Raw genomic sequence first — 17,108 nt, 5'->3', positions numbered from 1 at the left:
TAAGACTTGAAAAACCAGTCAGTGAGTCAAGTTTGGTGTGATGCTAATTAGTAACAATAACTAGTACTTTATATTGCCTTTTATCTTCAAAGCATTTAAGAAATGCTGACTTGGTGTTAATTCTCACAACATCTTCTCTAACCTTGCTGAGTATACTAACAATTGAGCAGCTGATTAAAAAAAAAGAGAGAGAACACCTCAGTTTCTAGTTTCTAACTTTCCTCTGTAATATTCACATAGGCACATTGCTCCTGAAATAGGTTCCTACTGTGAACAGAAACTGTCCATATCAGAAGTTCAAAGGTCAATAAAATCCCTAAACTTAAAAACTGATACACCTGTCATGTACACATTTATGTCGTGTATACATTTCACAGTCTGCATCCACACACTGATTTTTGTAACTCCCTTTCTTAGCTGCCTGAATACTCCAGAACTCCAGACAAAGCATAGGTACTTTATTCACAGGCATAAATTCCAGTATTTATCAAAGAACCCAACAGCTAGATGCTGCGAAACACAATTTATTTTTTATAGAGATAGCCTTAAACAATTCATAGAAGTGAAGCTCTGGAAAGAACCTCAAAGATCTCTCTTGCGCTTCTAGGGAAGATCAGATTTTATTTTTTAAACCAAAAACATATTGACCAACTTGTCCTTCTAGAAGCATTAACAGCAGAGCGAACTTCAAAGTTACATCAGGTTGTTCAGGGAAACTTCCAAGGATGGAAATTTGATGACCTCTCTTGGCAATCTGTTCCAATGCTTAACAATTTTCACCCTGAAATTTTCTTCCTTATGTTGTTACAATTTTCATTATTGCAACCTGTGACCAATACCTCTTGTCCTTTTGCTGTGCACCCACTATGAGAGTCTGGCTCTATAAGTCTCTTTTAGGTCACTGAAGACAGAAATTTGATCCCCTTTTAACTTTCTCTTCTCCAGACCGAGCAAATCCAGGTCGCTCAGCCTCATACATGATATGCTCCAGCCACTCAATCTTCTTAATGACGCTTTGCTGGACTAACTTTCTCTAGTACTGGCACACGCAAAGCTTGACACAATACACCAGATGTGGCCTTCAGAGTGCCAGGTAAAGGAGAATAAAGACTTGATTCGACTTGCTGGCTACACTCTTATTAATGTACCTTGGTATGAGATTGGCCTACATAACCACCAGGGCACACTGGTGATTCACATTCTATTTGTTGTCCACCAGCACCCCAAGGTCCTTTTCTGCGATATTGCTATCTCAGCAGCCTGTATTGCTGTATGCAGTTGTTCTGTCTCAGATGCAGAACTTTGCATTTGCCTTTGCTAAACTCCATGAGGTTCCTGACAGTCCATTTTTCCAGGATGTCAAGGTTGCTCCAAATGGCAAGTCTTTCCCTCCAGTGTATTGATCAGTGTTGCCCTCCTCCCTTGCTGCCTGTGCCACCCCCTGCAATTTTGGTGTCATTCACAAACTTGGACTGTTAAAGATTTCATCATCCAGGTCACTGATGAAAGTATTAAGTAGAATCAATCCCATTACTGGGCCCTGAGGAATATCACTGCTAGTTAGACTTCTATCTGTTGACCACTACCCATTAAGTCTAGCGTTCCAGACAGTTTTTCATCCAGTCTGTAGTTCATCCAGTCTGTATCTCCTCTTCTAGGCTACACATTTGTTATGGGAGACTATGTCAAAGGCCTTGCTTAATCCAAGGCAAATGACATATACCACTCCCTCCATCCAATACAAAGAGCCAGTAATATCATAGAAGGCAATCAGTTAAGCATACTTGGCCTTGGTAAATCCATGCTGCCTGTTCCCAAACATAATCTTGTCCTTCATGTGCTTGAAAATGGGACCATGAGGTCTTTCTCCATAATCTTCTGAGAGACTGAAGGGAGGCTGACTGAGCTACAGTTCACTGTATCATTCTTCCTGACCTTTTTGAAATGTATATAACATCTGCTTTTTCCCAGTCATCAGGGACCTCCTTCAATCACCATGACCGTTCAAAGATAATAAAGAACGGCCTCGGAGTGTTATTAGTAAGCTTTTCAACCTTTACTCACAGATAAGCTTTTCTAACCCTCTTATCATTCTTTTGATATCCTCTGAATTCTTTCCAGTTCATCTAAAACTTTAGAAAAACATAGTGACCAAAACAGGACATGGTGTTCCTACTATTGCATACCAGTACACAGTAGAATAAAAAGCAACATTGCATTGTTGACAAATGCTCCAGTTTTGATTCATGATAGCTCCCACACTAGCTAATTGGAGACCGCTCTGAAGTCTGGTAAGGCGAAACAAAGATATTTCTGATTCATAATACAGCTCTCAGATTACCAGGCAATGCCTTTCTCTCAGGAGAGATTCAGGTTTCTAAGATACTGAGTTCAGTGAGATCTGATGATTTATAGCATCCATCATGATCAGAATGACAAGATTCAGTGTCCTTGACCAAGAATTTTGTGATGCAGAATTACTACAGATGAGCTAAAAAAAAAAATCACTTGTTATATTAGACTCGTATATGTCTGCCCTACCATAAAATGTGAAAATATTCTATTTCTTCCCCAGATTAGGTCACAAAAGTGTTTTAGCAGCTCTGTTTTAGTTAATTTTGCATTTAATGTTAAACACTTACTCTGAACTCCAAAGTCTCTCCATTTATTAAATATAAATTTTAAATGCTCAACACAAACCAAAACCATACCAATTAATTAATAATAATGATCCTTGGACAACAAACCACAGAACACAACTAGCATTGACCATCATAAAGATTGCTGAAATACGCATTTAAAAATAACTTATTTTGATTCGAAACATTGTGGTGGGTTAACCTTGGCTAAGGGCCAAACACCCTCCCAGTTGCTCATTCATTCCCCCTGCTTAGTGGGACGGGGGGAAAGTGCAATGATGTGAGAAATGGTGGGTCGAGATAGAGACAGGGAGATCACTTGCCAGTTACTGTCATGGGTAAAACAGACTTGAACTGGGGAAAATTACTTTAATTTATTGGCAATTAAAATAGATTCAGGTAGTGAGAAACAAAGACAAACATTAAAGCTAAGCCCTTCCTCCTCCCTTTCTCAGGCCCAACTTCACTCCCAACACCTCTACCTCCCTCACTCAGCAGGTGACTACTTCAGATGTTCATCTGACCATCTAGTTAAAACAGCATTTCAATTTCTCCCAGAAACATACTATCAATGACAATATATCCAAGAAATTATTTGACATGGTCTTCGTACAAGACAACTAAACAAACAGGCTGTCATCATCTTTGGGAAGGGACCTTGAAAGAACATCTGGTCCAACCTTTCACGGGAAAGGGAGCCTAAATGAAATTATTTATCACCCTGTCCGATTGCATCTTGAAAACCTCCAGTGATGGGGACTTTACCAAATCCCTGGGGAGGTTGTTCCAGTGAATGATTGTTTGCACCGTAAAACATTTCTTTTCTATCTCAAGATGAAACCTCTCCTGGTGCAACTTGTACCCATTGCCCCTTGTCTTCTCCTTGTGAAGAGAGAGTCTCTGTCCTCTTTGTAGCCACCCTTTAGGTACTGGAATACTATGATGAGGTCCCCTCTGAGCCTTCTCCAGAATGAAAAGACCTAACTCCTTCAGTCTTTTCTTACAGGGCAGGTTCTCCAGCCCTTTGATCATCTTCATGGCCTTCCTTTGGACACTTTCCAGTCTGCCCGCATCTTTCTTGAATTGTGGGGACCAGACCTGGACACAGTACTCCTGGTGCAGCCTAACACGTACTGAGTACAGCGGGGTGATCACATCTCTTACCTCTGCTAGTAATGTGCCTGTGGATGCAGCCCAGGACCTGATTTGCCTTTGTTGCTGCAGTACACTGTTGACCTGTGTTCAGCTTGTTGTCCACCAGGACCCCCAGGTCCCTTTCAGCAAGGCTGCTCCCCTGCCACACAGATCCTACCCTCTACTGGGCTCTTTGGTTATGTTGTTCCAGGTGCAGGACTTCGCATTTGTGTTTGTTAAACTTCATACAGTTCTTGCTAGCCCACCCTTCCAGCTTGTCCAGGTCTCACTGTCAGATGGCTCTCCCTTCCTACATTTGCACCTCACCACCCAGTCTGGTGTCATTAGCATACTTGCTGAGGGTAGTTACAATCCCACCATCCACATCATTTATGAAGATGTTGTGCAGTGTGGGGCCCTGTATCGATCCCTAGAGGACCCCACTTGTGACAGGCTGCCAGCCTGAGTAAAAACCATTGATCACCACCCTGTGAGTGCAGCCTGTTAGCCAGTTTCTGTGGGAAACAGCGTCAAACGCTTTGCTGAAGTCCTGATAAATGATGTCCACTGCTCTCCCCATGCCAACAGAAGATGTTATTTTGTTGTAGAAAGTGATCAGGTTAGTCTGGCATGATTCACCTTTGGTAAACCTGTGCTGGCTTTTCCCAATCACCTACTTTATTTGGATAGTAATAGTTGCTAAGAGGACTAATTCCATTGTTTTCCCAGGGACTGAAGTAAGACTAATAGTCCTGTAGTTTCCTGGGTCTTCTCTTGGGCCTTTCTTGTAGATGGGTATGACAATGCATTTTAAAATGCTTATGCCTAAATCAAACTTATACTGACAATAAAAAAGTTTGATTTATCTTACACTTTCTAATATTATTGATTCTTCCCCAATCATGGGTACTGATAAGTGCTTTTTCATTGAATTCTTCTCTCCTTACCAGCATCAAATGTTAAATTTGGGGATTTAGGTTTTGACTGTGTTTATTAGTTAGAAATTTTCACGAGCATTTATGAAGAAATTTCAGTGTTTTGACAGTTATTTTTAGTATCATCTACATTGTATTGTAATGAATTTCATACTAATGTCAGATATTAATACTTTCATGTTTATTTTTAAATAATGAATTTGTAAATGTACTACCGGTTGCAAACGAAAATGAAATTCAAACAGACCTTCATATTCAATAAAATGATCCTAGAAAAATCTCATTATTTAAGATGTAGAAGCAAACTCTACAGTGGTTTATTCCTCCAACCTTCTGTTCTCCTACAGTTTCTGAGGCAGTCATATAAGAAATAATCTGTACCATATTTTGTATGATATTGGAGTAGACTGATACGAGATCACCACTTTTTATCTAGTCTCCCATTTGCGGGTGAGATAAACTTGATAAAGATCTGCCATCTGAAGGATTGTCTGCATATTTGAACATCCTGGGCCTATATCCTCCATAATCACATAAACGCCCATCTAGAATTTTCAAAATAGTCTAAATAGTTGAAATGCTTTGAAAAATCTCAAACTTTAATTCTAAATAGTCTCTCCAATTATACGCTATTGTATCTGTCTTTGATAACACCAAAAAGACCTCTAGTATCATCTTACTAGAAATTAGCAAGAACCAGGAACAGTTCTTTCCCCTGACTATTCAACAGCAAACTGGCAAATCCTTTCATGTATCCATAGCATAGAGACTGGAATCTCTAAACTACAGGTAGATCAGTTTCTGAGGCAACTTGGATCAATTAAAATATTCAAGCTTTCAAAAACATAGCTTTTTTTTTTTTTCCTAAGGTGTTTTTCATTTATACTAAATCATTTTTCAGCCATAGGTTTACAGTAGGAAGGTTCAGGAGCAGAAACACCCATCTCAATAGCCACTGAGTTAACAATTTACACATCCCCTCTCCTGTACAGCACCAGAGTGTCTCTCTGGCTTTGCCAAAGCTGAAAAATAATTTTAAAAACCTCAAATTATTGCCATGCAGCTGCCAACATATTTGTGGCATACACACATACTCTAGTCCTCTCCGTGTCATAGGGTTGTTTCATTACTTCGATATGACACAGAAACATGCCTGATGAGGAAAGTGGAGAGCAGCTGAGTTCCCATTTACACAATGGATGCCTCTGCCCTGCTACATTGGTCTTTTTTAAGGTCATTTTCTCCTGAGCTCCAGATGAACTATCTTTATCAGTGAACTGATTTATTCTCTGTGTTTTCTTATTTCTAAACAATGAGTCACAGCAGAACCTGAAAAATTAAGTGATATTTTGTACTGCTTCATTATTCACAGCTATGACTGGACTTAATATTTAGAATAGTTAGTAATACTGTTTTCTTTGCTTGTAATTTAACTTTTGCTGTATTGAAAAGAAAGGTATTACTGGTACGATTACTGGAAGCCTTTCCTGGCAGGAACTGAAGGCACCAGTCAAAGGTAAGTAATAAAAAATGCATCTTTTTCAGACATAGGAGGGATTCCATTTCTTTGCTCTGCAAGAAAGTCAATACATTATCACCATAGCAATGCTCACTCTGAGCTTACCAGTTTCTGTGAGGAGAGGAAATGCATGCAGTAGGTTTTTATGGATGAAAAATTGTTTCAAATGGGTCCCCTAAGAAATATAGCACCCAATGCTACATATTTCCTTGCTCCTCATGATATTAACAAGAGAATAGCAGAATTTTGAAACTTGCCAGGGTGCTAAAACTCACCGAAATCTTGTGCACTATTTAAATATCTAAATACTACAAGTCATAACTTTTTCTTTCTCTCTTCATATATTTAGTTTCTCCTTTAACACAGATGGAGGAAAAGTATCCTCCGGACAATGAATTCACTGAAGAACCTATTCTTTAGGAATTTCTGTATTCTTTTGTACTGAATGGGAAGGAGATGAAGGTTATTTCAGCGAAGACAGGCATTTCCTTCATTCCACTGCTGTCCTCCAGTTCCAAAAGGGCAAAAACCTGCCATTTTACCCAAGAACAAGTTTGCATTTCGTGCTCTTGGAGCTATGGAAAGCAAAAACTCTTCCCAAAAGCAGCATTCCTTCATGAATTTTTTTGAAAAACACTCACCGCAATCTTTAGATATTCTGTTTAATTAAAACGCACTGGAATCTAGACCATATAGTGTGTGTGAATAAAATTGGACTGTAATTAAGCAATTTTTGCAACAAACACTCCACTCCCATTGAACATGATTATATGGATTACAAAAATACTCTAAAAACATGTTCCTGTTAACTGTTGACATTGTAGCATCGTCAGTGTTGTCTTTTCTAGTTATCAGACAGCCATTTTCTTCATAACTATTGACAAGTAGTGTAGGATAGATATTACTCACTGATAATCCCAGTCTCTTAGCTATTTTGGACCCAAGTTACTGAGTTCTGAACACAGTCTACAGCTTCAAGCTGAATACAAAGGTTGAAAAGGCTGTGATATTATGTGACATTATGTAACTCTTCACTGTAATAGTGAACTTTATGTGCAGGAAGCCCAGATCTTTTGGGTCTCTGAGACTGTGGGTTTACTTCCCATAGGGACTGAGATCCATCAAAGTTCTCCTCATTTTCCACCCAAAACCTGAGACAAAGAGAAAGAACTCAAGAGACTATCACAGCAAGGGAAATGATACGTCAACGGGATTTTGAGGCTTAGGCAATATGTGCAAAACTCAAAGAATGAATTTTTACTTAGGTAAACTGTTTCCGTAGGTTTAATATCTTCTAGGAATAATTTGAAATAAAAATATCCACAAACTGCCAGTTCTATTAAAAGAGAGACATACAGCATCAGTGAAACCCTCATTAAAGAAAATACAGAAACTATCCTGTGACTTGGACTGTGGTATTCTGCCATACAAGTGGGTGCCTGACATCCTAGGCTTCAAAATTAAATATTCTTCTGCTGTTTTTACATGGCTCTTAAGGTTTTCTCTGTAATTTTGAAGAGTATCCCCATATCCAGTCCAGTCTTTTGATATATTCTCCTGGGAAGTTTCGGTTTACCGGCCTTTCAGCTAGAGGAGGTAATAGGATATAAGTCTCTCATTTCCTTGGCAACTGTGCTAACCATTAGGTTATTCTATGAAAGAAAAGAGTGAGCCCAGGTGATTTCTCTAAGAAGAGACTGTTGATGCTTACTTTCAAGTAAAAGCTTTCTCAGGCACTCTGCACTGCTCTGTAAGCTTTCAGTCTGCTAAATACAATTTGCTGCAAGTGGATAAGATGATAACATAATGGAAACTATAAGAGAAGCCACAAAATATATATAATGTATTTGGCCTGGTCACTAACAGAAGAGCATTTAACACTGCTGTTAACAGCATTTAAATAAATATATTTAAACAATAACTTGGCCCATACTCTTAACCTACGTAAAGGGCCAAAGGCAAATGGCACTAATCACCTCGAATCTGCACTGCTTAGTGCTGGCCCTTTGATGAACAGATATTCCTTGGATGGAGGTAATCCAACACAGAGACAGCAACTGAGCTAACATTTAAGTGGCATGCTCAAGTCACTCTGTGGCCCTCTTTAATTTCACCACAGATGTACAAGTACACAGATAAGTTAGTGCTTATATTTTCTTAAAGTTTTCAAAATCTTATAGAGGCTTCAAAAATATTTGGTTAAGAGTTACAGTTAGAAATTTCTTAGATTTTACTTTAATCCTTGTCTTTTCTTATTTTGAAACCAGCAGTCCTACCTAGAATAAACTCAGAGCATTCTGGCTCATAAAAGGGCTTCACAGTCAAAGGATGACCTTGTAACTGAATACAGCTACACCAGGGACAGTATCAGTTCAAGTGTTCCCACAATGATAAGCTAATGTACTAGAGATGTGGTTTTCAACCTTTTCTACTTTTGGAAACTTGGCCATTTTTCAGTAGCATATAGAACAATTTAAGTTCACTGACAAATAATCATCCTGCTTTTCTCATTCTGCCTGTTATTTTATTCTTTAGAAGGAATTTACAGTGCCCAGAAGTCTAGGTATCACAGGTTAAAACCTATTATGCTGGACAAACATCTCTACATCTCATCCTGCAGTCCTTTCTCATGCACAATTTTCACTTGCCTTTCTTTTTGATTTAAATGAGAGTTCTGCTTGACGTGGGTTATGGGTTCAGTTGACCTCCTGTTTCCTAATTATTTTTTTTTTATGGAGAAGGTGCTTCCTCACAGCTTTTTTCCAGATGGTGGCTGAATTTGTCTCTTCTTTCCAAGGCAAATACTTTCCTAAAGTCTGTAACAGGAAAGCCAACTGACAGATGTGTGTAAGATAAAAGCATTCTTCTCTCACCAACATAGCAAATTAAAATTATACAGGAACCTATATTCACCTAGGTTCACTCCACCTTTAAAATATTCTATTTTGCATTTGATTTACTCTCAACGTAACATAAAATTACAATTACATTTATTCTGAAAAGCAACTGAATGATGAGTCAATGTGAACTACACTGAACTACCCCATGACATTTATTCCATCATTTTCACTAGTTTTATATCTAATACAGTCCTCAGCATAACAATCTCTTCCCAGTCTCCTTTTAAGAGCAAAAGCTGAGATTTTTCTATGGCTAAGGGATGTCACTTTCACAGGAAAGAAAAAGTAATAGGCATAATAGAACATGAAATCTACCTGACAGTTCTTTCAGGGAACAAAGCTGTAGAGAAATTTTAAAAACATGACCTGTTCTTCAAAAAAAAGTAACGGTGGTTGCTTATTTGTCATTCTGGGAGGTATTACCAGGGAATCCAGTCATGAGGAAGATATGCTCAGCAGCACTGAGGTAATGAATCCCAAAGGGAAACAGGAAAGGGACAAACTCCAAAGAACCTACCATCCTGAGAAACTTGTCCTAAATAAGTTTATCTCCCAATGAACAAGGGAAAAAATTTTTAAAGAATTCTTCTTAGCCTGTACATGTAGGACATTTTTATCATCCTTTTTGATCACACACAGCCTTTTTTCTTTAATTTATTACAAAGTATTGACTTGTAAGTTATTTGATTTCTGGAGTTTAGACCAAATCAGAAGTACAGAGTCAACATTTGACTCCTCGCTACAGAAAGAAGAGCCACCTACCAGGCTTCAACCCGTAATCTACACATATCCTCTAAATTAAATATCCAAGTTGAGGATCAGCTTCTGAATAGAGCTGAGGCCAAGCTAGAACCACAAAGAGTGGACTTGAAAGGTGCTTGCTTTCACAGACATTGCCATCAACCATCCTGTTGTTTCCTATTTACATTCTTATGAAGAAATAGCTATTTGCTCCCAGCTCGCTTCCAGCTCTCTGACATTAATTCTGCCTTCCAAGCGGGGCACAGAGAATAAGTGTATTGCACAACAGTAGTTTTAGTAGTTTCCTATAGTCTCTCTGCTCTTACTGTTACATGTAGAGCCCAAACCATTCCTTGCCCTCCTGTTTGAAATGCCCGCATAGTCTGACAGCTGTCTCTGCATGTGCAATTGTATGTCCAATATTTGGTATGCTTCCAGTAGCAGTCCTAATACCAGCTATTAATCTGGTCATTAATGTCCTAATTGCATTTGGTCATTTCAGGAAGGGGAGAGGTTATTTTGGATGAGAGTTTACATCTTCTTCAGTAAAAAATATTTTACCAATTTTGTTCCTGTTTAATGGCTAAACACTCCTTCAGCAAATATTCTCCCATCGGAACAGCCTCTGACTCACAAATAGATCGGGTGCCCTTCTCCATTAACCTTCTGGGATAACATGCGCTGTTCCCCATCTCTGAAGTGACTGCCTGTAAGACAAACCCATTTGAAGAGCTATACACAGGCGTGGACAGAACAGCATTTCAGAGGTTTCTAAGGCTTTGTTGCAGACTTCCCTCTATATTATTTTCCTGAAACCATCAAGGTCAGTCAAAGAAGCAACAAGGATGTAAGTACAATAATTTCTTGTATTAAGAGCTTAGTTATGTACTTTTCAAGTCTTTCAGCGGGATCTCCCTTAAGATATGGGTAGAATTAAAAAGTCCAGTGGGATGGTTTGAACTTTACCCCTGAGCTGAGCTCCATGATCTTTGTCTGGGTTAGAGAGCAATGCAGATGATTGCCAAGCCAGGAACAGTTGGCTTGCAGCAGTTGCAAGATGCATGACTTGCCACGGAGCATCCTGACTCAGCAGGCAAAGCAGACATGAGGCATGCATCCATGTGACCAAACTCAGCCTGGGGTTTTGTGGGGATGTGGAGTGAGAAGTCAGTGGCTCCCTTTCTTCTTTGCATTCCTGGACAACTGTTGCACAGTTTGAGCTGTGGCAAAATTAGCAGATTGACCTTTTCAGCCCGCTAAGTGGAATGAAGATATTGAGTAAACTGCTTTCAGACTACTAAATCCCACCACTGAGCAGTTTCAGACAGTGACTAGTTTCAGACAGCCCCAGGGAGAGTCTCAGAAACTCTGTGTTAAATTTGCATGGGACTAGACAAAGGAATTCCCCACAAAGGACTGTCATGAGATCATTAGTATCCAAATAGCCTAACCTTTCAGTTTTTAACTGACCAAAGTCCATTAAAGCAGTCTGCTCTGGGACTTCATAGGCAACTTCTGTTTTTCTCTCAACTATGGAGCAACCTGCACAGTATACAGGTTCATAGATCCAGTTACATTATTAAGGCGTCTTATCTCACAGTCTGCTATCATCTTTGGGATGACAGTTGCAGGGAGAATCACCTGAAGCATAGTTATCCCAATGCCAGCCACTCAGCCAGACTTCAGCTTCCCTGTCTCTGACGCATACTGAATGATCTGCTGGCTCCAGAAAGCATTTCAAGAGACCATTTCTGCTTATGACAGAAATCTGCCGTGTCAGCCCACTGATTTAAGATCCATTCTGAAGGTGTATTCATTTCAACAGTCAATATGGGTCTGATTCAGTTGCCTAAACAAAGGCACCAAGGGTAGCTCCCTGCCTCCAGCTGCCGCTGAAGAAAGGTGCAGGTCTCTCACAGGACTTAGGTCATACCTGCTGGTCCTCTGTATAGGGTATCAAAGGCATCATGAATTCTCTAGGGCATCTCAAGTGACGCTTATCACTTTGGGCAGCAACTCTATGTTTCTGCCATGAGACCAGAGCTAATCTCACTCCTAGCAAAGGATGTCAGTTCTTTCAGTACTTTCACAACAGAAGGGCTGGTCTCCAGTCAGATCTTGAGCCAGTAGTGTCTCAGGTTATCACTTAAAACATCTAAAATAATATTAAAGCTGAAACCATGACAAAATCCTGGAGAATATGTTATGAGCAGGACACAGGAGACTATGTGGAGCCAAACACATTCACTGTTTTATGATTTTGCTGTTTCCTCTCATGTTTTGTACAGAGGGGACACAGATGAACTCATCCCCTCCCCTCCAAATGGAGCATTAGGCACAAAAAAACAGTGCTGGGGAGAATCTGGTCTTTACACCTCTATATGGGACTACAGAGTCCAGATCACAGGACTCTAGTGAGGTAGCTGAATCCAGTTTATATAACGTGTGAGAAGCTGTATCCAGCTGCAACAATTACTGTGTGTTTCACAAGAATTCCCCATGTGTATAACCTGTTTTGGAAAACAGATTCATCGTGCAGATTTCCTCATCAACTCAAACTCAGACTGGAAAGACAGGAAGAAGCCTCCTTCATGGGAAATATTCCAGCAAGGTGATTTTTGTTGTGATACTAATTGAAAGCTCTCTCTTATCAGACTAAGATTTTATTTTTCTACTATTGAAACCTGAGAAACATTATTGTACTTTTAGAAGATCCTGTAGCCTGAATGACACCAGAAAAAGTCTGTGGATTTACCCTATCTAATACCAGACTTGTAATTTAGGTCATCATAGCCTCCATTCAAAGACATGGGAGTAGAGACAAGACTCACGCATGTCCTCATGTACCTCCAGATGGCAAGCTAGCCAACCTACCACCTGAGTCACCCACTGACTGTTGAGAGTCAAAGGCAATTACATTCCCGATATTGGATCTTCGGTTATTTGCCTAAAATTAGTTTGGAAAAATCTGGAATCTAAAATGTTTCAACATGCTGGCTGGTTAAAGTACTGTTGACTCTTACAGAATGAACTGCAATCTGCAGAGCCAGAAGCAGAGTTGGAAAAAGCAGAAATATTTCTATTTCTTCTGTACAAGTAAACCAAGTAGTCAGATGAAGCACTGTGTCAAGTTCAGCAGTCCTAAAAGAGTTTTCCATTCTTGTCATCATCATCAATCTTAAAAGAAGTACCTTAATAGGATCTCAAAAATTTTTTTTAACAAAATTTCCTTACGTTTTGCCCACAGCAGCTGAGCTAATCTAGTTTGCAACTATATTTCTTTGGTTAATTTTATCAGACTGACTGGCTGATCTCTCTTTAATTTGCTAATATTCTTAACATTTTACTAATCCATTTCTCTGTTCTTAATCATTGTTTCTTGTTGAGTGTCCATGTTTCTTATTATCTCCTGATAAATTATGTTGCAAGGCATGTTTTCATGGTTTCTAAAAAAATTCCTGCATGTCAGTATTTGTGAGTACTGCTGTATGCTTGATACACAAATAAGTCACTTCCTGTTCCCTAAGCTCTTATAAACAAAGAAGAGGGGGAAAGGGAGGGTGATGAAGGCTTGCTCTCCATCTGACATGAAGCTGGAATGCAGCTGGAGCTTGTAGCTGGACCCAGACATTGGGAAATGTCCCCACGTTCCAGTTTACATTGCCTTATGTGCTATTAGTATAGCAGAAAGGAAGTCAAATAAAAAAATAAAGCGTATAACTTTGTTTTTCTTATGAGGCTTCCTGTGACCTACCTTTCCAAAGTGTAGTAATGGCTGATCCATCTTTTTCCAGAACCAATGTTTAAAGCTCTAAAATTTTGGCTGTCAGTTCAGATTTTGACTAGACAGGACTAAGTCAACGCTTGTTTCTTTTGCTGCATTCATCCTGGACTAGTCACTTTAGGATTATTAAAGGAAGTTATATGTTTAATTCAGTAGAAATCAAGAAGCAAGTTTGAATTTATTTAATTACTAGAATCAAAGCTCCAGCCTGGTTGCTTGTTTACCTTTAAAATGACCTGGCAGAAAGCATAGCTTCATGTTAATAAACAAATTATGGGGATTCAAAGAAATATGTTTCTTTTCTCTTCATACCTTTTAGACGTCCTAAACTACCCAACATATTAATTTCCAAAGCATTTCTAAAACATTAGATTATCCACTATTAGTTACACTCATTTAAACTGAATTTATATTAGCTTCTGTTACCAAACCACCATAGCTAAGTTACTAATATAACTTAACTTCCAACTTAGGTGTTTTCAAAAACAATTTTACCAAGCATCCAACACATTCCAACTTCATAAAAATATAGCTTTCCTTTCCTTTCTAGACATCAGGTAAGATTTTTAAATGGTAACCAGAGTCCCTCTGCTAGTAAACTAACTTCTATTTATCACCATACCCATAAGTCAGTTCATTTTATCCAAATAAAGCAAATTTCTTAAACCTAAATTTTCCCTCATTGCATTTCTGCAAAGCCAAATAGCCTTAGTAGCTTCATCATAATTTTTATACAGAGCTGTTGATAAGTAAAAAAATTCAGAAGGTCTTGGATTTTTAAGAACTGTTCCTGGGCTGTTCTTTAATATTAGTGAAAAGTCTATTCCACAAGAGGGATCACCTTATCTTTGCATATATCTAAAAACTACATGGGGCTATATGGCCTACAGCCTGAGCAAAAACATGTTAACTGAGGTTCAGACAAGAATAAATTAAGTCCCAGTTTTCTGTTTTTCTCAGAACATAACAGAAGTAAAATTTGGGAAATTCATGAGGTTAAAAAAAGATATAGCAAAATGAAATTATAAATTTTAGAAGCAAGGGAAACTTGTTGCAGAACTTCCTAGAACTGGAACAAGTTAAGGATGTCAGCTGACCCAGAAACTTAAAGCAGCAGCCAAAAGCAGTTCCTATATAAAAAAGCCAAACCAAACCAAACCAAAACAAAACAAAACAAAACAAAACAAAACTGGCTGAAGTGCAATGGAAAATTAATAAGAAGATCTGCAGTTAGGAGCTTTCTAATAATTATGGTCTGAGGACTACACTGGGATATAGTTTTAGCTAAAGGTGAACTGGTGTGGAAAATAAAATTACAGTAGCTGGCTAGCAAGATTCTTGAACTTTAAAATGCAACTTTTTCTATTGTGGAGGTCAAGGAATGAGGTTGGTAGGGCTTGCTGGAAAACCTCTGGTGAAAATGACTGAGTAGAGTTTAAAGGCTAAAGAGAATGAAAGTATTTTGATTTTACTGGCTCCTACAACAGAAGAGAGCCACAGCCAAAGGTACGAATGCATTCAGTGCTCACCTATAATCATAAAATGGGCTTCTAATAGCAGAAATCAAAAGCATGGCTCTATCACCCCATTCTAGAAAGACTTGCACCATAAGCCATATCTGCTTTCACATTTTGCTACTTTGCATTGCATCAAGATGAGTAAAAACACTGGAAAAGCATCATAACTGCCTGATTAAAAGATGTCTAAAGCTTTTATGTACTATTTATCTGTTTCAAGCTCTAATTAAAATATGGTGGGCACTTCTGGAGGGCAATTCATTCCACCATAAAGACAGATGCCTAAGACAGGTGGGATGAATTGCTCTTTGGAGATACTCAACAACATGGTATATGAAGGTAGAATCACTTCACTTCTCTATTCTGTAATCAAGGATTACATTAAGTACTTTCTGATGCAACACTCTGCTTAGATGTTATGGTAACAGAGCATGGATTCTTTAATGACTCAGGAAAATAGTCTGCCTCACTTTGTGAAAAAATAGTACACAGCTGTGAATCAGCTAAGATATAAGATTCCCAGCTGATGACCTTATAGGCAGTCTGAGCTCAGAGAGAATGACGTTATCAGAGGTGAGAAGAGGAAGGAAAAGAAGGTGAGAGATGGTGTGTGAACTGAAGGATACCAATGGGCTTTTATCTGCCTGATGAATTGAATAATACTTTCTTTTTGAGTTTGTTTATGAAATAAAGCCTGTCTGTTTCATTGTGGTAGTTGTACAGGGCTGGATACTATCATAATTATGCTACTTTTGTGGTCTTGTTTCTCTTCTTTTTTAAAAAAAGTGTATTAGAGAGAATTTTTTTTTTCTATTGGTATTAGAAAGCATATTCGTTTTGAGAAAAAACCCTACTAAGTAACTTGATTGTAAAAATGAAGACATTATGTAGCTTTATGGAATTTTTTTTTTTTTTTTTGTACAGCACTAATTTTTGAGTTACTGGCTATTTTAAGAGTGGAGTTGGATTCTGGTCAATGCTAGAAGCATTCTTTGTGGTAGAAGTACATTCTATTAAAGGATAAATCACATATGCTGATACACTTTAAGAAGTACTTGTTAATTAGCTAGTTTATATCTATTTATTTTGTGGTCTACTGCTTTCTGTGGTGTTGATGTCTGAGTTGGAATATTGTGCAGTACTAACTTGGAAGCCTATACCTGTAGAAAGAAGGCTTACTTAATGAGATCTACTTTTATGTAAGGGCATAACTAATCCTATTTCATCTTTGGTTGTCCAGCACTGCAGTCCTTTCTGTTACCTGAGTAAGGAGTGACATTAAAATAATTACAGGGCAATTATTGTTGTCATTCTGTTCTGTTTGTACTTTTGGTGCTAGCACTAATTCAGTGTTCTAGTTCTTTTAAAAGATCTTTTGAGTACTAGGGAAGTTTAGGGGGCAGGGAGGGGAAATAATCTTTGAGTCTTGAGCCAGGGCTTTTAGAGGTCTTGTTGTGACTTGTCTCTGTGATCAGTTCGGAAGACCTGCAGGACTAAGCTTTTTAAAACTAACATCCGTCTTAAGTGCTAATGGAATGAAAAGCGTCTGGCTGCTTCAAGGTAATGTAAGTACTTCAAGAAAATAACTTTACACAGGTGGGTCAATGGCACTTGAGTCATAAGTATGAAATGTTGACGGATGCAAAAATTTTTTTGAGTGTATGTATGTGTATACCACCATGCTCTGGTGTGACCTTACTTTTTCTTGTTTGTCATAGATCTGTTTACTGTACTGTCATTTATTCCTTGTGATTTTTATCCATTTGCAGGAATTTTAGTTTTTCCTTTCCTGTGTCATCCCTCCCTTGATAGGTTATTCAATTTTTCTATCTCCAGGTGTTCCTCCTTCTAAAACAGAAGCTATTTTAAAAGGGATAGCAAAAGTAGGACTGTAATTAGTAGTTTGTACCTTAAGGTTACAGTTAAGGTGTTTTCTGAA

This window comes from Platalea leucorodia, assembly GCF_965183815.1.
Source record: "Platalea leucorodia genome assembly, chromosome: 2".
NCBI lineage: Eukaryota > Metazoa > Chordata > Aves > Pelecaniformes > Threskiornithidae > Platalea > Platalea leucorodia.
This window is presented reverse-complemented; position numbering follows the sequence as displayed.